At 43.0% G+C, this 25,120-nt stretch overlaps 1 protein-coding gene across 20 annotated transcripts in view; it reads left to right on the top strand.

Annotated features, from left to right (window-relative positions):
• Positions 1-25,120, top strand: part of DAB1 (DAB adaptor protein 1) — a 1,225,890-nt gene that overhangs the window by 374,751 nt on the left and 826,019 nt on the right. The gene's annotated exons all lie outside the window — the stretch shown is intronic.

Here is a 25,120-nt window from a genome sequence, read left to right on the forward strand (position 1 = left end):
ATGAGCAAGCAAATGAATTAATGAGTGAATGAATGAGATGGCTCTTAAGGTGAGATTTAAAGAGAAGTAGAAATTGAAAAGGAAGTAAAGCATTTGGAGCTAAGGAAAAAACATGTATGAAGACACAGAAGTAGGAAGTTTTAAATAGAGCCCCCGCGTGAGGGGAAGCAGAGGTAGGCTCCAGGGAGTCAAGAACTAGACATTAGGACTTTAGGTGTTGAGCTACCACCTGTGCACATAGACATCCTCATAGAAGGCAGAGTGGACCCAAGGGTCCTTGGGCTCCTCTACAGGACAGGTCACACCACACAATGAATGTTTCATCCTGCTGTATTATTTTCTGCATTTAGAGTGGAGATCAGACATCAAGGAGGTAATTGCCTATGGTATCACCTCCTTTGGATGCTTTCTTTCACAGCCCACTAGAACCAAAGTGCCAGCCCTGAGAAAGTCCTGGTTCCAAATCTTTGTCCTGCCATCCTACACTGAGGAGATGCTCTGGCCTGCTGCAAAGCCAGCCTTTATCTTCAGGTCTGACCAAATGTCAGGCAACACAGTGGTGGAAGCTCCCTCTGTTTGCTGCCTTCCCATCCTTTTCTTAGCTCATCTTTCCCAAATTTTTAGTTACTGGCTTCATATTCATAGGTGTTGTCATTGTTTTCTTTTGTTTTAATCTTACTTGGATCCTTGAGCCAGTCTGGGGAAGCTAGAGCATCTCTCTTCTGATTGTTTACCTCTAAGACCCTGGGCTTTGACTCACAGGTTAGAAATCCCGTCTTGCTCCCTTGAACTTGACTCAATGGCCTCAGTGGCCAGGCTGATTTATGGCTGTTTCTTCCCATGTTTGATCTTAGCAAAGAGACAGCTGTGATAGAGCGGCTTCATTCTACTCACCTGCTGGCATCTTCACGTTTGGTCTAATAGCTTGTTAACTGTTCTGAGGACAGGAGCTGCCCTTCCTAGCTACCGTCGAGAGTGGTCTCTATGGTAACCACATCACATTGGGGATCATACTCATTCTTCAAGGCTTTGCTTTTCCATTTTTCTCTGGTGGCTTCTGGGTAACCTGTAATGGTTGGAGCCCTGCCTCACCCTGCCAGGAAGCCACTGCTGATTTAAAGCCTCTCAAAGGAACTTAACAAGACACACTGCTTTCCTCTGGCCTTGTTGCTTATTCTGTGTCACACTTGGTCCAGACCTGCAGGGAGCTGTCATCCCTCCTTTATCATCTCTCTTTTTGGCATTGTTGCCACACTCTCTCTCTCAGAAAGTTTCGACATCGTTTCTCCAGGTCTCTCTGTTCATTAATGTCTTGCAACAATCCCTTCTGATCTCTGACACTCAATATGTTCTTTTTCCCCTCATTTATTTTTGTTTGTAGTCTTTCACTCATCTTTTCAGAAGTGACCCAAAAGCTGTCTGGTCTCCATCTGTACCAAAGAGATCACTGTCAAAGAGACTCATGTAGACTGTTCAGTTATGATTATGAAGAAAGAGCTTACTTATGTGTCATAGGATTCTGGAGTATTTGATCTGCTGATTGTATTCAAGGTTTAATAATACTACTACTGGTAGTAGCAGTAGAGCTTACTATGCACCAGGCATTGTGGTAAAAGCACCTTATATCTTCACATTAATCTTATAAAGCAAGTATTCTTATTGTTCCCATTTTACAGATGAGGAAACTGAGACACAGAATATTAAAGAACATGTTCTAAGGCTCCTAGCTGTTAAATGGCAGGGCAAGGACTTGAACCAAGGCCCCAGAATCCATGTTCTTCACCACCATACTATATACTTGTCAATGACCATTGATATCTGAACATGTGTTACTGGGAATGAGCTGTTTCTGCAAAGCTAAATCATCCTTGTGGACAGTGCCGAGATTAAATATCACCTGCTTTGTGATAACACCTACTTTCCTCCATATCCAAGCTGTAAAGTCATTTGTTCATTTGACAAGCATTAAATATTGTGGTTATAGCCCATCTATTCATTCGACAGGACTTTATCATAAACTACCTTCCACATTACTATCTAGGTACTGAGGCTGCAGTGGTAAACAAAGAGCAGGCAGAGCCTGTTCTCATCGTGCCTATTTTCAAAAAAAGAAAAATCAGGCAGAAGATAGGTAGGCAGGTATAAGGACATAAAGAGTGAGAGATAACTATATACATATATATATACACATACATATCTATAAACTATGTCTATATATCCATATATGCCTCTTTATCTATTGATGAATTCATTGATATTAGTTTTTATTTCCAACCAATTTCTCCTGCCTCTTTATATAATAAAGCTCATCTCCTTATCTTCACATTTAAGATCCTTCATGATCTGACCTCCGATGCCTTTGCAGACTTATCTCCTACCAGTTTTTGCTTCCTGTTCTACAGTCACCCACTCCAGATCCCATTTCCCAGAAAATGTTTTCTCGCTGGAAGCTACCCAAACACAATCACAACATGGTGCTTTAACTCAGCCTTTTTTCTCTGCCTCAAGTTCCTTTTCACATGTCCCTTCTTGCATTTCTCCTTTTCTAAGTCCTTTCCAAACACCAAAGCCAAATTCTAGTCCTCCTCTGAGGAATTACCCCAGCATCTCCTTCCCTACACTCCCACAGCAAGGAATTGGTCTGTACTTCCTCTGTGCTCCAGGGACACTGGACACACCCTTCAGTCCCAGTGCCTATGATTACGTGCCAGCTATCCATGCGCACGTGGGTTCTCCTGTCTAGGACTGCAGACCCTTGAAATTGAGAAACAGCTCTTATTTCTTTCTGCATTTGAAGAACCTAGCACAGTGCCTGATAGATATTATACTTCTATTATTCTTAGCAGTAGTGGTATTCGTTGTTATTATCAAACTATTATTAACAATAATAGCTTTGAAAGTATATGATTGCCACCTGTCCCTGACATTCTGCTAAGCATTTCATTTGTTACATTTTACCATCATAAGAATCTTAGAATGTAGATGATGATACAGATACCATGATAACTCCAGTTTACAGATGAGAGGTGAAGGCACAGAGCATGTCTGGCACCTGCTCCAGGTGTCATGCCCCTAAGCAGCAAAGCCTGGCTACATCTCCTGTGGACTTTCTGTACAGATGTGAGTGGAATTTGCTTTCTCTCTGCTCATCATTTACCCAAGCCCCAGCACAGTAACCCTGAAGACATTTGATAAAATCTCATTGACTTGATGAATGAATGTTCTGTGATCTCTACTCTTTGATGTTGGTGGGATGAACAGTGAACTTATATCTTGAGTCTGGAGTAAAGAAGGGATCTAGAAATCCTTTAACTACCATATATCATCTTACACATACACAGAGAGAGAGAGAGAGAGAGAGAGAGAGAGAGAGAGATGGAGAGAGTGAGAGGGAAGGAGACCAGAGAAGAATTCTATAAAATTCTGATAAGATGACCACTGGCTATAAGCCATATGGTTTTATTTCTGTAGCAGTTGCCTTTGGGTTTAGGTGAAGTTGCTGGCATATTCAGAATAGTCTTTTTTTTTTTTTTTTTTTTTTCTAGAATGGTTTTTTAGATGTATGTAGGCCAGAAGGACTAGACGTTGGAGTCAGTAAACCCTGTTTGAATTCCAGCCTTGCCATGGCCTCTGCGTGACTTTGGGCAAGACATCTAACTCTCTAAAGTTCAACATAGTGACAAATATGTAGGTTATAGAAGAAGATGGCCTAGTTCAAAGCTTTCTAGGCTGTGGGATCTTGGGAAAGATGCTTAACTTCTCTGTGCTTCAGTTTTCCCACCTGTCAAATGGCTATGACATCATTTCCCTGATAAAGCTGATGTGAGAATTAAATCAGTTCATTTGAAGTGTTTAAAAGAGTACCTGACACCCAGAAAATTATAATTAGCTCTTAGGTAATTGTATCTACTTCGGAGGGATATAGTGAGAATTAAATGATTAATGCATTCATGAAGCATCTAGACTTCTAAAGCTGAGGCTCAGAGAGAGTGCATCATTTCCACCATATTCTCTTGGTTAAAGTCACAGAACAAACCTAGATTCAGGGACTGTGGATGGGATGAAGGAGGGGTCTAAAGGCAGGAGGAGTGGCTCATCAGGGGCCACAAAGGCTGTGTAGCCTGTCACAGCATTAATAGAGGAGGTGACATGGGCTACGGATCTGGGTTGGTGTCAGTGGGTATTAAAGAGGCAGAATAGATATCAGTAATTTCACCCATCAATGCTCAGCTCTTTCACTGTCAGAAGAGCCCCCAGGCCCTCCCCTCAGAAATGGTTCCTCATTTTCTACAACATCCTAACTAACTGTTCATATATGCTTCACACAAGAAATCGGAAGAATGCTTGAGAAATGGACTATTTCTAGAGACAGGTCCTCTGGCTACAAAAAAGGGAAAAATGACAAAAGACAGAACATTGAAAGCTATAATAAAACAAAACAAAACAAATCCTACAATGAAGGGCAGATGAGGGCATTTAAAGCACAGAGTGTCATACAGACAAATGTGTATTTTGCATGTGTGCTATTTCAGTTATCAGAAGCTAGATTGCTGCTACAGACCCTAACTTTTCCAATCCCTCCATCAGTGAAGGTGAGGAGGAGGAGGTGATATTGAGGCTCATCCAGGGAGGCGGGCATGTCTTGTTGATTAGGGAATCCCCATGACTGGCCCTTAATAGGTGCTTTGTAAGTACTTGCTAATGGTATTGTCAGCCATTTATTTGAATGGTTTGCTCTTTGCTGGTGCTATACCAAATGCTTGCCAAATGTCATGTTATACCACTTTACAGTTTGTAAATCCTTTTCACCAATATCAACTCTTTTATCTTCACCAGAATCACCTTTTTATCCATGGGAAGACAGAGGCTTGGGAAGATAGGGACTGGCTCAGTTGGCAAAGTTGGGATATAAATTCATATGGTTCAGTTTCCTCATCCAGTGTTCTAGTTCCTTTCCCCAGACACCCCAGATTATCAGGAGCTTCATCCATGTCCTTTACCACATGTGCTGAATATGTGCTAAATGCCCAGGAGTCTTGGACTGGGCTCTGCTGCATACTCAGTGATTTTGCTCTCACTCTATGTGGTGCATTTTGCTATGCCTGATATAAATTCATTTTCACAATTGCTACATGATATTGGGACTTGTGCTCATATTGCTGATGAGAAAACTGATTTCAGAGGGGTTAAGTGAATTTCCCAAGGTTGTGCAGTTGGAAAGTGCCAGTGCTGAGATTCAAACACAAGTCTGCGTGATGCCTAAGGCCACAGTCTTTCCATCCACTGCTCCCTCCTACGAGATGGCCTCTCAGCTGTACTCCAGTTCTCTTCCCATTATGCTGGACTCAGAGCTCTTTCCAGCCCCAGGTGATAAGCCTGGAATTGAGAATAAAGATGTGTCCGCACTCACAGGCAGCGCCAGAATTTTCTGTGGCAAACATCTAGATATACACATAGGCATTGGCGCTAACATTTACTGAGCACCTCCTGTATGCATCCATCATTAGACCTGCTGTTTACATACAGTGTTACTTTTCAATCTCATGTCACACTTACAAAGTTGATACTCTTGCCCCATTTTACAGAGGAGAGGGCAGATGCTAAGAAAGGAGAGGTACCTTTCCCAAAATCATTCATGCTGCCCGACTCCAAAGCACTGTTTACTCTCTCAGAGGCCTCAGAGAGGCTTTGAATGGTGCAGAACCTTGTCTAGGAAAACTCCATGGAAACGATGATGCCTGAGCTGCACCTTGCAAAATACCATGCAACCAAGATATGTCTACTGAGGGCCCCATGAATGTGTTATTACAGCTATGATTCGGTTTCTATGTACTTCTCAAATCAGATGTGTAAATATAGTCAAAAACATTTCTCTTTGTAGCACAGACCTCCAGCAGTTTCCACTTGGCATCCTCGTTCCAAGGAAAGATAATAAATTAGTTCTAATTATCTTTCCTGCACACTGAGACAAGCTTCTCCTGTTTACACTTTGTAAACAGAAGAGACAAGGGCTCATCTAGGCTTCTCCTAAGGAAAGTGGTCTGTGAGGGGATGGGGGTAGCAAGCAGGTCTGGCAGGTGGCTTTTGGTTCTGAATCACCTTGGGCTGCTGTGCCCAAAGTGTTTGTACCCCTGGTATTCACATGAGCTCAGAGGAGATTCTGTCTTCTGTTATATAGTAAGAGTCCATGAATCTACTGTCCTGGAGGATTTTTCAGCTTTTGTTTGTTTGTTTCCGGGCCATACCCACGGCATATGGAAGTTCCCAGGCTAGGGGTTGGCATGGTGTTTGAATGGAATCTTGAAAAAAGATAGGTTTCTAATATATTAAGATGGAGGAGGAAAAATATTTTAGGTGGAACAGAGAGGTAGGAAAGAAAACGTGGGCATGGATGTGGAAGAGGCTGATGTGTGAAAAGGAGCTGAATGGATCACAAGACTGGGCTCCATAAGACTGGGCCACGTTCATTCAATGGCAGATTGTTACTGAGTGTCTACTATGTGTCAGGCATGGTTACAGCCTCTAAGAATAACCCAGTGAACAGCACAGGTTCCAAGACTCCAGTCTGGTGGTTCCCAACCGAGGGCAGTTTTACTCCCAGGTGACATTTGGCAATGTCTGGAGATAGTTTTACTTGTGCCACTGAGGTGATACTACTGGCATCTAGTTAGTAGAAGCCAGAGATATTGCCAGATATCCTATAATGTATACGAGAGCCTCCCCCAGCAAATCATTGTTGGCCCTTTTACAGCGTCAGTAGCTCGAGTAGAATGACAGGCGGGAGCCAGCTCCTGGAGAACCTTGCAGACCAGGCCAAAGAATGTGCCTGTGCAGATCAGGTGGCCTCATGCAACCAAATGTGACAGCAGAAAAGCCGAGAGCAAACCCTTTCTGTTGCAAATGACCTCCCAGCGCAAAAGACATCAGTTCAGTTGCCTCAGCTCTTTTATTACAGGCCTGGGATGACCTGCAAATGAAATTCTACCACCTCTGGTTCAGAACTACTCAGAGCTTATGAGAATATACAGCCCACCAAAAGGGATGGCTTCTTCCTTCTTAATCAAATTAAGTAAATAGTGTCTCCGCAGAAACTCTGCAGAGCGGAGGAATTTATTACAAATGACCTAATCTCATGGTTCTCCCATGAAAAGGAAACAGGCTAAACCATGTCTAACCCTCTTCACCCTGAGCATTTCCAAGTACGGGAGCTGGGCCAGAGTCTACTTATTAAGTTAAGCAATATTTACTGGGTCTAGCTTGTAGAGTATCAGTATGGTGGAACTTAACTGCCTTTTAAAATGAAAGTCTACTTTTCATGATTATCTCAAGCATCCAGTGCTATTCTGCTCTTTTATTGCTGGTCAAGAGGAAAACAGGGACTCAGCTGTGGCTTCCAGCTATGACACGTGACATGTTCACATGTCAGTTCAAGAAAGACAAGACAGTGCTCAGGCACTTCGAGGTGGGCATCTCAGAAACAGCATAGGCTCTGCTATCTGTCATGCCAGTTTGGATGGGCACCAGCTTTGCCTTTCACTGTGCACTCATGGACAAATCTCTTAACCTCTCTGAACTCTAGTCTCTTTACCAAGAAAAACAGAAAGCCAAATGCCTCTTAGAATTGTTACTTAGGTAATTGTGGTGAGGAAATGGGTATAAAGCACCATGCCTGGCAAGCCCTCAATAAATTCTAAGTGATGTTGTCAGGTCATTTTCCCATCTAGATGTCTCAGTGAAGATGTGGGGGCTGGCCAAGGGAAAAAAAAAAAAAAAAAAACAAAACGAAAACCCTGAGGATCTGCTTTGAGGTTTAGTTACTTTTCTTGTCAAGAGGGGGGGATTTCTTGTGGACCAGAGGCTTCTATGCAGTTCATACAATTCAGGCCAAGTCTCTAGGTCTAGGCAGAAGCTGGCAGGTAAGCTCTCCACCAGGTTGGAGAGAATAAGAAAGAAAATCAATTAAAAGGGCTTTTCAGGGAATGAGGGGTGGCAAACACCCAGGGTTAATCCTGTTGGGAGATCTGAATTTCCATAACAGGCGAGGCCTTCCCTTTAACCCGTTGGCACGGTGAGTTGGAGTTTTCTGGGGTGAAGTCCATTACTGGCAATGGGTGTGCCTCGTGTGATTAATGACCCTGGTTACGGGCCGGTTAGCAGCAGAGAGCTCCATCCATCTCACTTCATGGAAGCATCACACACCATTTATTGTCTGCAGCCAGGATGTGTTCCTTTGCAATTAGGTAAATGTCTTCTTTTGAGCAGACGTTGTAATTCCTCCATTACTGCCCCAGGCCTCCCTCCCACACCCATTGGGTGGGAAGGCAAAGTGTGGGAGTCAGAGAGTGGGACCATGACGGGTGCTATTTCATGACCTCAAATATGAAGACGGCCAGGAGCTTTTTTTCCTGCTCTCAGCCACCTCCTTTCAAAGCAATGTTAGACCCAGCGAGTCCCAGATATCATGGCTTTAAATCCACCCAAAGGAGGGGTTCCACTGTGGCTCAGTGGGTTACGAACATGACTAGTATCCATGAAGATGAAGGTTTGATCCCTGGCCTCTCTCAGTGGGCTAGGGGTCTGGTGTTGCCATGAGTCATGGTGTAGGTCACAGATGTGGCTCAGATCTGGCATTGCTATGGCTGTGGCATAGTCCTGCAGCTGCATGACCAATTTGACCCCTAACCTGGAACTTCCATATGGCACCTATATGGCCCTGAAAAGAAAAGAAAAAATAAAATCCACCCAAGGGAAAGAAATAAGGCACAGCATTAGATGAATGTTAAATGAATCCTTTGCTCATTTTCTGTTGTAAAAAAAGAAACTCACAACTAATGGTTTGAAGTAGCAGCTGTCTTTCTGGGGTGTTTCCTCTGTGTCAGGCACTGTGCTCCCCTCAGCAGAGCTGTATCAGGCGTGCCCTATTATTATCTCTAGCTGTCAGGAAAACTGAGGTGTCAGATGGAGAAGAAAGTTCCTCTGAGTTGGACTCCTGGGATACACCTGTGCTGGGCCACACAGCCTCCCTCTGGGGCCGTGCACTTCACCACTGGGCTATCCTGCAATTCCCGCTCATGCACAGATGAACACGGACCCATGCAGGACTAACAGACCACAGAGAGGTGTTTCTGTGAGAGAGCCCTTCATATGCAACAAAAAAAGCATTACTTTATTCTACGGTTACCAATGGGACACCCTCCACGGCCAGGCCCTGTGCAAGTTCTGGAGATATAATAGGGAATAAGATGAATGGTTACAGAACTTACTCTGATAGCAGTTACAACTATGGCTGCCACCCGTTATGGTTTATTATACACCTTGGGCTACACTAAGTATTTTACCTACCGGATCTCATTTAATCTACACCAGCATCGATGAAGAATGTGTGGTAATTATCCAAATATTTCCAGTGAGGAGATGGTGGCAAAGAAAGTTATAAAAAGCCAGCCAGGGGTTAAGGCCACCAGTTGGTTGCAGATGGGTGCTCTGAATCCACACATTTTGACACTCGCTGGGCTTTTGGAAACTGAGCAAGTCATTGCAAGTGTGTTGAGATGGCCTGAGTGTGTGCCGAGCAGCAGGCATTGGGGGCAGAGGTGACAAGCGCATAGAACAGGAGGAAGTGGCCTATTCTGAGGGTTAGGGGAGAGAGCCAAAAGTGAGAGAGTGAAAGGAAATCCCGTTAGGTTTGGGAATGAGGAGAGGAGGAGGAGGGAGTGTTTATTGTGCCCAGTGAGCCTTGACAAGCATGACGTTTTTCAGGCCTAGAGAGGCCGCTGGCACTGGAGCGTTGAGACCAAGGGGAGCAGCCTGATAAAGCCGGATATGTGGGTCAGGAGCCACCTTCCATCAGGCCTAGTAGGCTGCATTAAAGATTCTTGAATTTCAGAGATCCCATTCTGGCTCCGTGGGCTGAGAACCTGACGTGGTGTCTATGATGATGATGCAGGTTAGATACCTAGCCTCGCTCAGTGGGTTAAGGATCTGGCATTGCCACAAGCTGAGGCATAGGTCACAGATGCAGCTCAGATCCTGTGTGGCTGTGGCATAGGCCAGCAGCTGCACCTCTGATTCAACCCCTAGCCTGGGAACTTCCATATGCAGATGTGGCCCTAAAAGACCAAAAAAAAAAAAAAAAAAAAAAAATTCTTGAATTTCATCATATGACCTTGAGCAAAAACAGGAGGGGACAGAGACAGCTAATTAGCCACCAAAAATATGTGGTCCTCAGTCCATACTATGCGCTGTCCCACTGGGCAGCTGTCTAAACAGGGACTGCCTTTTCTGTCCCAGCCCCTTGTTTTCAAGATGTGGGCACGTGGTTATTTCTTGACAAAGTATGTGGATGGAAGCAATGGATGTCACATCCAGGCTGGGGCTTTGAAGATACAGGTGTGCTTTCTCTGGGCTCTTTTAACATTTCCGCTTCCTAGAAGATAGCAACTCTGAGACCCTAGGTAATGGCAAGAGCCACAAGGTGGAAGGAGCCAGGCTCCCTGACTCACCAAGGGGCATGTAGCTCAACGATGATGGGATTTCTTTGTGAATGAAATAAACTACTGCAGGCTTAAGCCGCTCAAGTGTGAACTTTGTTACAGTAGGTAGCATGAGGATAACTAATGACAGGGGCTTGATTTGCATTTTAAGGGGATCCCGTGGACACAGCGTTTAATAGAGAGGAGGAGGAGGGGATTGGGAGACCCTGGTCCAGGTGAGTGGTGATGGTAGTTTACCATGCCTAAGATTCAAGCAGTCCTGTGCTTCATGACAGGACTTTTTGATATCCTCCAGGCTGATAGTACATGAAATAGAGGGAATGACTTGAAAAAATGCCAAATTCAATTTTCCTGGAGCACTTCTAGGTATTTTGTCCTGATGTAGTATGTTCTTTCGTGATTCACATAAAGCATTGTTACATGAAACCATTATGAAGCATTGTTTCATTAGGCACAAGCAAGGAAGGATAGATAAATGATGGATACATACATAGATAGATAGATAGATAGATAGATAGATAGATAGATAGATAGATAGATAGGTAGATGATAGAGGGCAGATAACTGGGAAGTATAAATGCTCCCCCCAAATCACACTGCTGGGGCTTCACAAACCCATGCATCCTGACTTGTGACTGGGTGACACCTACTGGGTGATTATAAGCTTGGGATGGGAGATCAGACAGAACTGGGGGACCTGAGTCCCTTCCTCTGCGGATCATTACCTCTGCGTTTTCTGCAATATACACAGCCTTAGTCTCATTAGTGGTGCAATGAGAATGCTTACACCTGCCTCATGGGGTTAAGGATACAAGCTCTTAGTCAAGATCATGGTGCAGAGGAAAGACTCACTAAGCCAAAGTGGTTATTATGATTCCTATTCCATTGTGGAAAGATTATGGAGTCCTGCTTTCACCCTCGGCATCCTCTTAATAACAGCCCTTAGACCTTCTTCTCCAGAAGGGAGTCTTCTTCCTTAATCTCCACCTGGTTTGCTCAGGCTTCTACTGACCTCAAACAGTGCCCAGCACCACCACCGCCACCCTGCCCTGCTTTACCATTCCTTCCTAGCACACATTGCCCCCACATTATACATGTCTTCCTTGACGTATTGCTGTTCCATCTCATTCCACTGGAAAGTGAGCTCTGTGAAAGCAGGGGTTTTATCTCTTGTTCACAGCTGTATCTCCAGCATCTAGAATAGGGTCTGCCATAGAGTTGGAGCCCAGTACACATTTGATGAATACATAGAAGAATAAATGATGATTTTATCACCCGTGCACTATGTTCTGAGCCCTAGCTTTACTTCAGGTTTTTCTGTCGCCTTTTTCCTCTCCAGTGCCCTAGTGGATCATTTATCAATCCAAAGCCCGTGTACAAATTTATTCTTTATTTTTCTCTTCTATAAAAGCTACCCCCCCATCTCCAGCTCCTCATCTGCTTCCATAGAAACCCAGTGCCCGAGATAAACGATCCACAGCCATCCTAGAAGGGGTGACAGACCCTGTCTTCAGTGCCTGGCCGTTCCCTGTGGCTTTCAGTGCCAGCGCTGTAGAATTCACATGCTTCTGTACCATCCAAGTTATCAACACCTGCAGATTAGAATCATGGCTCAGATAACCACACTGGACCACGGGGCCATCTTGTTCAGTGATCACATGCTTCCACTAAAAAAAAAAAAAAAAAAGTTAACAGTTTTATTAAGGTATAATTGGCATATGATAAATATACATATTTAACGTGTACAATTTGATGAGTTTTGACATATGCATCCACCTGTGAAACCATCACAATTAGGATAATCAACATTTCCATCAAAGCCCAAATATCCCTTATGCTCCTTTATAAGGTAATGCCTCTCATTTCAACTCCCAAACCCATACACAGCCCTCATACTCAGGCAACCACAGGTGCTGTATCTGTCACTCCACTTCCTTTGCCTTTTCCAGAATTTTATATAAATGGAATCTTACAGTATGAAATTTGGATTCTTTCTTTCACCATAGGTATTTTGACATTCACTCATGCTGTCAAGTGTATTAATAGTTTGTTCCTTTTTATTGTTGATTAGTATTCAACAGTAATGTATGGATTTACCATGTTAGATCATCTGCTCCGCTGTTGGAACACGGGCTGTTTCTAACTTCGAGTTATAACCCATAAAGTTACAATGAATATTTGCATAATGTCTTTGTGTGGGCATTTGTTTTCATGTTCCTTGGGGAAATAAAAGTGGGATTGCTGGGTTGTGTGATGGGTGTATGTTTAAATTTTAAAGAAGTCGATGTGCTCTTTTCCACCGTGGTTGTAACAGTTCTTATTTCTACCAGCAGTGTCTGTGAGTCCCAGATGTTCTTTTTTCTTTGCAGCACTTGGTGTGGTTAGCCCGTTTCCTCTTTTTCCTCTTAGTCTAGTAGGTCATAATAATATCTTGTGCTTTTAACTTGCAACTCCCTTATAATGAATGGTTTTTAGCATCCCATCTTGTGTTTGTCATCTTTATTCTTTCTTGGGTGGAGTTTATGGGGCTATCTTATTTTTGAGTGGTAAGAATTTCTTCATTTAGTCCCAATACAAGGTCTTTTTCGGAAGGACCTTTTATAGATACTTTCTTCCAGTCTGTGACTTTTGCCTCTTCCATCTCCTTTCTAAGTTCTCTGAGCAGAGCAGTTTTGTGGCTTTTCCTTCCATATTGCTGGAAACTAGCATACAGCCATCTTACATATTGAAAATGTTCAGTCAATTGGAATTTACTGAATTTCAGTGAGTGAAACAAGCTCTAAGTACTCCAAGCCAAGCCCATGAAAGGTAATTTTGTTTCTTCAATTTCCAGTCTGTAAAATTAAGATAACAATAACTAATTCAGTGGATTCGTATCAGAATTAATCAAGGGAATGTGAGTAGATTACTTCAGCTGGTGCTAGGCATCGGGTAAGAGTTCCGTAAGTATTGGCGTGGTTTTATTCTGGGATCCTAGGGAAGATAAGTGGAGCCAAAGGGTTAACATCATAGGGAAGAAGATTGTTTCAGTTTAGTGAATTATTTTCTATTGCTGTCCAATAAATGGAATGAAATAAATGGCCACATGAGCTTCTGGACTGCCCATCACTGGGAGCATTTAAGCAGAGAGAAGAGAGCCATTTGGTCAAGTTCTAGAAGAGATGATTGCTACCTTGAGAAAAATTCTGAACTTCTGTGTCTCTCCTGTTCCTAGTAAAAGTTTGACTCCTGGTAATAAAAATAGCAACAACGTGTAATTATACATACAATATTTGTATATATATTCTAGGGTGTATATAAAATAACATTATAATGTGTAACATACTATATATAGTACATAGTATATAGTATGTAATACGTAATGTGTATTATGTATAAGATAAATTATTAAGGCTATGCTGTTTTGCTAAGACTTAAAAAGTATCATATTATTTAATCTTTTTTTTTTTTTCTTTTTTGCCTTTTCTAGGGCTGCTCCTGCGGCATATGAATGTTCCCAGGCTAGGGGTCTAATTGGAGATGTAGCCACCAGCCTACACCAGAGACGCAGCAACTCAGGATCTGAGCCGTGTCTGCAACCCACACCACAGTTCATGGCAACGCTGGATCCTTAACCCACTAAGCAAGGCCAGGGATCAAACCCTTAACCTCATGGTTCCTAGTCGGATTTATTAACCACTGAACCATGACAGGAACTCACATATTATTTAATCTTGAACAACCCTTTTCCTAAGGGAAAAGGGAATGTTATCTCTAGTCAATAGATGAGAAAAATAGGCTCAGATGTGGTAAATAACTTGCCCAATAACACACAGCCTGGAAGAGCAGATTTCGGAGTGCAAGTATGTTTAAGTCCATGCTTGCAACCGGGGTACTCCATGGCCAGTTTCTTTCGGCTTAGTCATAGCCTAGGAACAAGTGCTCCTGAAACATAGGGTTCCCCAGCACCCGGTGTTCCCACACTGGCCACTGCCACTGCACTACGTCTCCAAGCCGATGAAAATAAGTTTTCAATCTTGGTCCACAACTGCAGGATTCCTCTTCTGCTGGCTGAGCTGGTCACCCCAGTGAAGTGGCCAAAGGCCAGGACCAGGGCAGTCAGGCTGAAAGTTGGCCCCCTTGGCTTGCTCTCCCCCAGGCACAACCAGCTTCCTGGAGGAATGACATTCACCATCTCCAGTTGGAACAGGCCTTTCCTGTGCTTTTCCTTCTGGCATATGGTGTGTTTATTTGTTTTGGAAGTCCTCAGAAGTGGCAGCTTTCTCCCACGGCAGTAGGGAACACCCCCATTTGCCGCTTGTCCATCCAGCATACAATATTGCTGCTGTCATGGCAAAGCTGTTGGACCCTGGATCCTAATCATCCAAAGATACTTCTGTGGCTTTTAAAAGCCAGGCCCAGCCTTCTGAAAATAAGTGCCTGCCTCACCACCATCCTGATTACTCGCTCCTATTGGCAAGATAACGAAGAAGACGATAGCCACCAGATTGTGCCAAACAGACGTTACCTAGCAACCAGGAGCGGCTGGGGTGCGCCCTTGGGTTCTAAACACTGTGCAGTTCTTTAGGCATCTTGGATACAATGGAGAATAAAAGCACACTTTGAGGACGCCTCAAGGGAATGGCTTTGGAGACAGACACTCCTTTGTGCAACCTTGACTCTGTGACCCCTCTAACTTTGGGCCCTTTACCTAAACTTTCTGAGCCTCAGTTTCCTGACCTAGAAAATGGAGAACAATAACCAAACCTACTTCAGGCTAATGTTCTGAATATAATGGATGAATGTAATAGATGAAAAGAAAATACAGGACGGTATACTCAATTAAGTAGCTATCCAGCAAATACCAGTTTCCTTCAAAATATATTTTTTTTCTGTTCAACATTTGATAAAAAAAAAAAAAAAAAAACACAACTCTAAGCATCTGAAGGGCCGGAATCTAGTTACTTCTGCCCTTTAGTGTACTACACAGTCAACCTCTGTGTCCTTAAGGAAGTCTCTTAACCTCCCTTTGAAATATTTGTCTTGTCTGAATTATGGGGCCAATAATGAGTGTCATTCTGGATCCCACTTGAAATCGGGGACATGAAAAAGCTCTGAATATCAGAATATAAATGTAAGAGGTGAACTCTTACATTTCGTTGGAGGGGGGTTAGGACCACAAGCAGTATCATTTAGAGCTTTAGTAATAGTTTTCACCTTCATCCAGGTTAAGGCCCTGGTGTTCATATTGTGAAACAGATATTTGGGATCTTGTTAGAGGTTATCTCCCCATCCCACCCCCTTACTTATTTTCACTTCAATCTGTATGTCAGTTTTGAAAAATTACCTGGGCAGGTAAAAGGATTCCGGGGAACGAAGTTATACTCGTTAGGCTAGAGAAACTGAGGGCAGAAAAACTCAAAGGGTGAATGTGAATTGCATAGCAGCATCATGCAAAGTTCTCAGACTTTGGAGCAGGGTAGATGTGGCTTGAAGTTGCTCTGATCTACCACTTCCTCGCACTGAGGACTTGAATAAATCATTTACTTCAATAAGCCTCAGTTTTCTCAGTTTTCTGCAAGGTGGGTGTGATAGAGGTTATCCCGCAGGATTGTTGGAAGAATAAGAGCAAAGAGAGCAAGTGCCTATTAAGTTGGCTGGTACGTAGAATATTCCCCATATATAATACATATTAAATACAGTATTAATAACAGTAATAATAACGACAATTGAGTAGGAAAGTAGAGCTTGAGCAGAGAAATGGTTCCAAATGTTTGGTCCAAGCAGCAAGATTGAACAGTTAGGAGTTCCCATTGTGGCTCAGCAGGTTAAGAACCCAACAGTGTCAGTGAGGATGCAGGTCCCATCCTTGGCCTCACTCAGTGGGTTAAGAATCTGGTGTTGCTGCAGCTGCAGCATAGGTTGCATTGCTATGGCTGTGATGTAGGCCTGCAGCTGTAGCTCCAATTTGACCTCTAGCCTAGAAACTTCCATGTGCCTCAGGTGTGCCCCTAAAAAGATTAAAAAAAAAAAAAAAGAAGAATTAACAAGAAGTAAATGTGGGAGTCAAGAGGTAGAGAGATGAGAAATATATCAGCAGGTGAACTGATGCAGACAAATAATTTGGAGTCCAGGCCAGGAAGTATGTCCAAGTTTTGGAGTCCCAGCTAAACAGCCCAGAGCAGGACAGACGTGTCAGCCACTTAGAGAAGATTTGTCCTCAAGTCTTTGCCTGCATGGGCCATCTCTTTCTGTGGCAGCACTGCAGTGACAACCCCTGCAGAAGTGCCTGATGGAAAATAGATTATTAGTGAGAGGGGAGGCTAGGATGCTCCCGGCACAGGGTTCTGACCAATGACAGGTCGGTATTCTGCACTTGGAATCACAACTCTTGCATGTCTGGGAGCAGGATTTCCCTTAAGAGTTGCCCATGTGACTAAGTGGCCCTCAGGTTAGTGGAGTGAACGGTTTCCCTGAATTCAGTTTATTCTTAATCAGGTACATTCTCTGCGCATCTAAGATGCCTTTTGGCCATTGTCTCCCTGACTTCTTACCTCGGGGAGCCCAATTCGAAGGAGTTGCTGGAAGCAAAAGAGAGCGAGAACTTGAAATGAATTCCATCAGTCATTCAATCCTGTTTCTCGGCTTTCTGGCTGAGTTGCTTACCAGCCAACCCCTGAGAAGTACCTGTCCTGGCAGAGGTTAGGTCTAGCAGCTGGGAACTGGAGATCTGTGTCAGTGAGTAACGTCAAAGAGAGTGGCTTTCTTCGGTTAAATCTGAGCATCGATTATTGCCTGTCCACACCGCAGAGTTCAGGGAACCCATGGACCGGCTAAGACCGATATTGTACATACTTGGTGTCTTACTTTGCAGTAGCTGGCCTAAGAAAAGTGGTTTGGAGTTCATCTGTACAGACAGTTGTCTTTTAGTGCTGCTAAATCAGGTAGGGTGTTAAATTCACTATGGGAATGGAAATTCTCTAAGCTACCAGGAAACCAGGGCAGGTTATTTAAATATGTTGAGCCATAGTTTCCCAGTATTTTAAATAGGGATGTAAACAAATAATTCCTAAAGCTCTCTTAGATTCTGATGTGTGTGTGTGTGTGTGTGTGTGTGTGTGTGTATAAATACTTGTCTCATATATTATATATATATAAATACTTGTCAATAAGACTTGAATAGGTGGGTCAGCAATAGATCTCGACACTTCCACAAAAGCAACCCGTATTCAACTCCCTAATCATGCAGTACGTTTCATTTGTCCTGCTTAGTTTGGAAAGGTGGCATGAATAAGAGTTAATATATCTAGGATTTTGAACTTGTTCTGTCACTTAATAGTTGTTTGTCAGTGAGGTAGTCACCTCCCATACCTGGGCTTCAATTTCTCCTTTGGTAAAGTAAGAACCTGGAAGCAGGTAATGTCTAAGATCTTTTCCTATATGAACTTCTGTGACTCCATGTTGAGAAAACTGCAATCATTTTTAAATTCTTTTATTTTGACTAGTGACCTTAACTTTATCAAACCTTAAACATTTCTCTCTCAAGCCCAAATCCAACTTCTAACATGCTGCTACTACTTAGCACAGCTCTTTCATGGAAGATGAGTGAATGGATAATTCTCACCTAAACCCATCTTATATTTTCCATGTGCTTTAACTTTCTAGATATATGGCCATAACAGATGGCTTCATTTTCGAGCTCAGGTTCATCATCTAAAAAATGGAGGTTTAAATAATATCTGACTCAAAGCGTTCTTGTGAGGATAAAATGAAGTATTACATGTAAAGTGCTTGCAACACTGCCTGGCACGCAGAAAGCCCTGGATAAATGTTAGCTGTCATCATCATCCCCATCACCACTACTTAGTCTGCTTTTCCTCATATCTTTCTGTTGTCTTCAGAGCTCTTAGTTATCCAGATGTTACTTCCCTGAGGTTCCTCCTGATGGATATGGTTAGTGTTTCACTGTTATGGTTGACCCTTTTCAGCCAGATTAAGAATTAAACTGGGGGTTCCCTTTATGACTCCATGGTAAGGAACCTCACTAGTATCCATGGGGATGTGGGTTTGATCCCTGGCCTCACTCAGTGACTTAAGGATCTGGCATTACGTGAGCTATGGTGTAGGTTGCAGACACAGCTTGGATCTGGCTTGTCTGTGACTGTGGTGTAGGCCAGCAGCTGCAGCTCTGATTTGACCCCTAGCCTGGGAACTTCCATATGCTACATGTGCAGCCCTAAAAAGCAGAAAAAGAAAAAAGAAAAAAAATAAAAGAAAAAAGAATTAAACCTATTTTTTTTTCTCAGCAATTTTGGAAGTGAATTTTTTCCTTGTATAATAATGCTTACTTGCCTTTCTTAAAGTATTCCATCTGTAGTGTCATACAGTTGTTCTGTTCTCGAGTTTCTCATGCCCTCTACAAAGTCTTATGAACTTCTTTCTTTGGCTTGGACAAGGCCCTTCCTTACTCCCTCTAACTTCCAAGACAGCGCCAGTGACACCGATGAACACCCTTAGAGATGCTTGGGTTTTAGCTCAGTGAGACTCCCATCAAACACCTGCATGGGTCACATCACCATAGCAGCTTTCATCCGGTTGGTCAAAGTGCATAGGAAAGTGCATATGGAGCATCTTCTGTGTCCAGGCTCTGTTCTAAGTGCTGACTATTAACTTCATACCCGAACTATATCACCCACAGCCCCTCACTGAGCTGGTCCTCTGATGAATACATCTCCACTGAGGCCCTTCTGTGAGAGACAGAATAATCACATTTACAGATGTTGGTAATTAGCTTTTTGTATGTACAGTAGCTATTTCATTGACAGGGGTGCTAGAAATAAGAAACTGCGCATAGCATGCTGGTGTCCTGGGGTAGCTCTTCAAGTCCTGGGGTGGGGGTATCTTGCTATGGTAAGTGTCTTGAGCAACAACGTGCTTCTGGAGAAAGCATTTTTATGGCTGAAAGGAAGCATCCTGCCTATCTGAGGTCACCATCTTTAATAGATAAAGTGGACCTAATCTCACCTCCTCTAATTCCTGTGAGGCAACCCTGGGCCTTTTCTCTCCTCTGGCTGCAATTTCCGTCTAGGGGATTGCAGCACGACCATGGCTGCAAATACCAACCCTCTGCCAGTGACTCCAGACCAGCCCCAGCTCACGCCCAAGTCCTTGTAGTCACTCTCCTGGCTTCCTCTCCTTTCACACCGCACATCAGCCAATGGAAAATCCTGCCAACTCTGCTTTCAGGATGTGTCCTGCTTCTTCACGCTGGACCTGCTGCCCTCTCATCCATCTTCATGAGATTTTACCTCCAGGGGCTCTAGTTATCTGTCCTTGTCCACCTATAGCCAGCGGTATACACAGCAGAGTGATAACTGCAGGATGGAGGTCAGGTCACCTCATCCCCCTCTCAGATGTCCTTATGGTCGCCAAATTATGCTCAGAGTCCAAAGTGCTGTAAAAACCCTGCAAGGTCCAAGTGATCTGGCCTCTACCTATCACCTTCTTCTTGTCTACCCTAAGCTTCTGGTTTCCCTGATCTTCCTCACTCATGCCACCTCAGGTGTGAAGACCTGTCCTCTCTTCCTCTCTCACTTCCCCTCCCTACGTCTGTATGGCTCTCCTCCACTACTCTCCTCTTCTTTTTTTCCTTTCTTTCTTAAACGCAGAGGCATAAATGTCAGGGCCTTGATAAAATAGAGGAGCAGGGAATTTCAGAGTGAAATTAACAAAAATTAAATTTAAAAAATTAATTATTTGTTTATTAAATAACCCTCGACTCGAATGTAAGCTCCATGAGCCATTTTCAGAGTCTCCTTGTTTGAGGCTCTCTTCCTCCTTACTACTCTATACAGCATCTTTCTTGGTCAGACATTAAAATCATTGTTTCAGGAGTTCCTGTTGTGGCGCAGTGGTTAACGAATCCGACTAGGAACCATGAGGTTGCGGGTTCGGTCCCTGCCCTTGCTCAGTGGGTTAACGATCCGGCGTTGCCGTGAGCTGTGGTGTAGGTTGCAGACGTGGCTCGGATCCTGCATTGCTGTGGCTCTGGCGTAGGCCGGTGGCTACAGCTCCGATTCAACCCCTAGCCTGGGAACCTCCATATGCCGAGGGAGCGGCCCAAGAAATAGCAACAACAACAACAACAAAGACAAAAAAAGACCAAAAAATAAATAAATAAATAAAAATAAATAAAATCATTGTTTCAGACATTAAAATCATTGTTTATTTGTTTATTAAATAACTCTCGACTCGAATGTAAGCTGCATGAGGACAGGGACGTTTTCAGCCTTCTTCATCCCTGTGTCCCCAGGAAGATACAGCATATGGCAGCTCAATATGAGTGTTATGTAATGAAGAATGAGAATGAAATAAGAGCATATTTGCAAAAGGTCAAGCTTCAGGTTTTGAGTTGGTCGCACTGGTTGCTTCTTGCTGCTCCCTGACTTACCCCTTTCTGTCCCCTTTCAGTCACCCCAGCCCCAGCCCCAGTAAGGGTGCTATGTATTCACAGAAGCCCTCACCGCCTTCTTTCTATTTCACGAGAAAGTATTCCAAATTTAGCCTCCTGTTATTCCCCTTCTCAGGCTCATTCGCTCTGAAATTCCCTGCTCCTCTATTTTATCAAGGCCCTGACATTTATTCCTCTGCGTTTAAGAAAGAAAGGAAAAAAAAAAAAAAAAGCACCAAAAAATGTAGTGACCATTACATTTTACAATGAGTTGATAAGTCATGGGCTTTTCTTACATTTCTTCATGTCTTTGGAGATTTGTATCCAAGGCTTGAGCATAACCATTCCGTGCAAGGAATTCACATAAACAGCCATTTTCAGAGCCTTATTGTTTGAGTTCCTGCTCTCAAGCATCATAACCACTCTGGCCAGACCGTCTCCAGGCAGCCCAACACATCTGTCTTCTGCTTTCACCTTGCAGTGGAGCCTATTACATTTACTCACTCACCAGGTGTGGACTGCACAGTGAGGAACCAGAGGCAACCAGGCCACCAGCTCGCAAGCACCCAACTTTTCCCAAGCACAATGGAAAGAGAAGCGCCCTGGCCTCAGAGACTTGGGTTCCAATCCAAGGGTATTGTATTTATGATCTTGGAGAAGTTGTTTAATGTGCAGCATCCTTTATTTTTCATTGTCTGTAAAATATCCTCAAGGTCGTTATGAAGATCCGAATAATTACTCCAGAAGTGCATCACTCAGAGGGAATTGATGAATGCAAGCCTCTCCTCCTTCTCACGACGGACTCTTTTTTTGGACAGTCGTGACTTCACGCTCCTCCCTTTCCCAGAAAAAGACCAAAAGCCCAGTATTGAGAATTTGTGGACACCCTGCAGTACTACACTGTATAATCATTTTTATTCAGCTTATGGAAGCATCAGTTTTAGAGTCTTTAGAATTCCAGTAGCATTTGACATTTTTTTTTAGGTAGAAAAATATTTTCATAAACAGAGTTGCAGAGCACAGGGAATTATATTCAATATCTTGCAATAACTTGTAATGCAAAAGAATCTGTAAAGACTATATGCTTTGCTGTATACCTAAAACAGTATAAATCAACTATACTTAAGTTAAAAGAAAAAAAAGAAAACAAAACAGAGTTGCAGAGAACCAGTGCAGTATTTGGCACATAGGAGCATTTAATATTAACATTCACATTGGATGAATAAATGAATGTGTAATACAATTAAAAAATAGCTGTTCTGGTTAAAGCAGATGTTGAGGTCTCAGAATCCTGCAATTTTGGGCCCTCCCTCATCTCAGGAAATAATCTTTGAAGCACAACCCCCAGAATCTTCTAGGTTCCATAACACAGTTTGGAAGCCACTAATCTGATCTAATACCATTTCCACTACAGATATTTCTGCAACAGCAGTTTTGATTAGATGATTATCCTGTTGTTCCTTGAAAAAAAGGGGGGGGCGGGGGAGTAGGGGAACAGTTCATGCTCATTCTGAACAACAGGGAATTTAAGAATTTTTTTTTATATTGAGATAAAATCTATACCCTTAAGTTTTTGCCTGTTGGTTGTGGTTCATTTCATTCATTCCTTCATTCATTCACCCATTCCTTTATTATGTGAGTTGAGCATCAATTCAGTGTCTTGCCCGAAGCATCACAGTTCTAGGATATACAGATATCCTGTCTTTCTCCTTTTTTGAATTCTTCTTATGTTTCACGTTCAACAAAAATCAATGTGGATTTTTACTAAAGGTTTTCTTGGGCAAGGAGAGATTCCCATCACACAATATGCAGCTAGCTAGTACTTCTTAAAATCTGATTTCCAAATATCTACCTCAAAAAATTAGCAACTCAAGTAATCACTCCTTCCTGCCAGCCACCTGGCTTTTTAATTCTATTTTTCCTTCATTTGTTATTCAAAATGGCTTTTTATTCAGATAGCCCCAAACACTTACATATGTAGTGTGATCTAATAACCCTTTTGAAAGCTTCTGCCACATTCATCATCCCAACCCACCATGAAAAATTTCCTCCTGGTAGCCTGCCCATTCAACAAATATTTATTGAGCACATACTATGTGTTATTCAGTTTTCTAGATGCTGGGGATACTACAAGGAACAGAACAGAAAATGTTCCCTACTCTCATGGAGCTTACATGCTGGAGGAAGGAGATTCATTAAAAAAAAAAAAATAGGTAAAATTGCATAAGTGTGTCAGATAATAATATAATAAATACAATGAAGAAAAGTAAAGAGGAGAGTTTGGGGTTACCTCATTGCCTATACAGCCATATGGTAATTAGAACCTGCTTGAGGGATGGCCTGGAGTCCTGGGCTTGTGTGTGTGCGCGTGTGTGTGTGTGTGTAGGTGTGTGTTTTGTGATGTTATTTCTCATGGCCTCAAGCAAGATAGCAGTGGCGAGTTGATGAGTGATGGGGCAAGGGGAGTGGTGGGGTCCATGGATGAACCATCTCCCTTTTTCTTGCCAATTTGAGGGGGTGGGGCTGGTGAAGATCTGGTCAGCTTTGGATTCTCACTGAAGTCCTACAATCCCTCCTGAGTTTTACTGGTGGAGGGAAAAGGAAAATGGGAGGAGCTATGGACATACAAATGAAGGTATTTGGAACGCAGAGGTAGGAGGAGGCAATTAGGAAGGACACTTCAAAATAGGAGACCCCATAGGAGTAGCTATTTGTGGGACATCAGGGTGAAATATACTGGCCAGAGGGAGCTGATCCTGCAAATACCTGCAGACATGAAGGCATCTGGTAGGTTTAAAAACTGTGGGTGGTTCACTTTGGCTGGAGCCCAAGAAGCAAACTGGAGTCAAGAGCTACAATGAGAAGGAAAAGTTATCAGGAAGGAATTTGAATATTGTGCTAGCATTGTAGCTTTCATATGTCTAGCATGTGGAGAAACATTCCAAGTAGAAGGATGAAATGACCAGATCTTGTGTTTCAAAATGACTCCTCTGGTATCCATGTTTTGCAGAGAAAGAGACTCATCTGGAGGAAAGAAATGAAGCCAGGAGGAAGGGCAGAGGGTGGGCAGTAAGGAAGGAAAGGTGGAGAACAGACCAGCCTTCCAGAACAATCCTAGTCTTTTTCTGCTCAACAGCCCAGCAGCTTTTCCAAGACTTTCCTGAGGTCTTCTCTCCACCAGACAAAACCTCCCAATTGCTAGGGTCTGCCCAGTTCAGAGGTGTGCACCAGTGGTTGGGGTTTTCACTGTTGGCTGAGGATCATGGCAGCTGCCGTATCTCTTCACTATCCTGTTGTCCTGGAACAAAAATCAATGTCAAAGTGAACAGGTGTTGCTAATGGTACTAGAGACTAGGAGAATCAGGAAACAACAACGTCAAGGCTGAAATCATAACATTTTAATTGGAAATCTACTGTGAAGAGACTAACCTATGTAGATGTATGCAAATCCTATGCAAATACACATGTGGTCTTTCTAACTATTATCAGAACCTCGATCTGACCCATGGGAATCCTTAACGGTAGATACTAGCTTTCAGCTGAGGCTAAGGGCTGTTGATGAACAATTCTAAGTTTTACCTATGTTTAAACCATAATTAAGAAATATATTGATGGCAACCTGAACTTAATTAGCTTAATTGAATGTTGGAATTGATTGGGTCTGGAGAGAGCCCCGTCTCTGAAGCTAAGCCTTGGGGAGTTTGCAGGGGGCGGAAGGGAAACTGAACTTAAAAGCACCTAGCAGAATGAAAAGGAATGGGCAAGAAGCCACTGGGAGCATTATTAAAGGGAAAAGATTCTTATCAGAGAGTTGAAAGAGGAATGCTTACATTTCAAGTCACGCAGAGCCGTTCTAGGTCAGACCACTCAGTCAAATGGGAAAAAAATGATGTTGGGAAGCAAGATTGTGAGAGATACAGAAGGGGCGACAGGCATCCTTGCATGGGAGTGTATCACACTGAATCCACAGTTGCATTAGAGTGATGGGGACCAGCCCAGTACTCCCAAGCCAGGGCACTGCGCTCCATACAAAGCACCTGGGGAGTGGTCCGGGCCACTAATGGTTAAAAACAAAGGGTTTCAGCTACAATATATGTCTTCTTCTGTCTTTATGAAGAACTAATTAGGTCAGCTATCAAATGATATTTTATAATCAATGGCTTAATTTTCTTATTTAAAAACAACTACATTATCTGGA

This window comes from Sus scrofa, chromosome 6 (assembly GCF_054392235.1).
Source record: "Sus scrofa isolate SSC_HxYL_T2T_F1_AM1 chromosome 6, Sscrofa_HxYL_maternal_Yorkshire_Landrace_v2.0, whole genome shotgun sequence".
NCBI classification, from domain to species: Eukaryota; Metazoa; Chordata; class Mammalia; order Artiodactyla; family Suidae; genus Sus; species Sus scrofa.